This window comes from Triticum dicoccoides, chromosome 1B, assembly GCF_002162155.2.
Source record: "Triticum dicoccoides isolate Atlit2015 ecotype Zavitan chromosome 1B, WEW_v2.0, whole genome shotgun sequence".
NCBI lineage: Eukaryota > Viridiplantae > Streptophyta > Magnoliopsida > Poales > Poaceae > Triticum > Triticum dicoccoides.
In genome coordinates this window covers 352,904,333-352,905,455 of record NC_041381.1, presented here as the reverse complement: position 1 = coordinate 352,905,455, position 1,123 = coordinate 352,904,333, and positions in this window count along the sequence as shown.

Below are 1,123 nucleotides of genomic sequence, written 5' to 3'. Positions count from 1 at the left end.
TCCTACCGAGTGAAGAGCAACCCTCTCACTCGGAGGCTTAGCTGCGGTCCAAGCACTCGCCTAAGTTATCAAAATCCTACCGAGTGAAGAGCAACCCTCTCACTCGGAGGCTTAGCTGCAGCCTTATGCTCGCCTAAGTTATAAAAATCCTACCGAGTGAAGAGCAACCCTCTCACTCGGGGGCTTAGCTGCGGCCCCATGCTCGCCTAAGTTATCAAAATCCTACCGAGTGGTAAGCCAGACTTTCACTCGGAGGCTTAGCTGCAGCCCCATGCTCGCCTAAGTTATAAAAATCCTGCCGAGTGAAGAGTAAACCTCTCACTCGGGGGCTTAGCTACAGCCCAGTGCTCGCCTAAGTGGACTGAAAAATAAGTCGATTGCAGTAAAGGCGCCTTGCTTTGAACCTGCAAAAGACATTTCGAGCCAAAGGCAATCGTATTCAAGCACCAAATTCAAGTTTGAATCGATATCTAAAGGAACCGAAAGTGCTCAGGCGTTAAGCCTGTTAAGGTTTATCGGTTACAATTCCACTCGGCATACCGAGGCAAATTTAAAGCGTCGAGCCAGAAGAAGTTTTTTACCCCTCCTGTGGAGGGCTGGAAGGTGCAACGAATTCATCAAGGTCAATTCCGTTGGCGATCCGAGTGGCAGCTGCAAGGAAAGTTTCCATAAAGGACCTGAAGTCGTGTTTCTTGGTGTTGGCCACCCGAAGAGCCGCCAGCTTCTCTTCTCGTGCATCCTTACAGTGGACTCGAGCAAGACACAGAGCAACATCTGCACCACACCGAGCCGAGGACTTCTTCCATTCCTGCACTCGACCAGGAATCGTGTTCAACCGGGCCATCAGCGACTCAAGATCATTCTGAAGTGTCTCCTCAGGCCAGAGCGTCGAGTCGATGCGAGATGTGGCGGCCTTCAGCCTTGCGAGATAGTCCACGACAGCTACAACACGAGACTCCAGTCGGAAAACATCCATGGCAACTTCGTCGTTCACCGGAGAATTGACGGGGTCGAGGTTTGGCTCCAGCCGGCTAGTTTCTTCTTCAAAGTTTTGACAAAATTCTGCAAGGGTGATCACTAAGTCAAAAGGATGGTCGAATGGAAAAACCACAATTGGAAATGT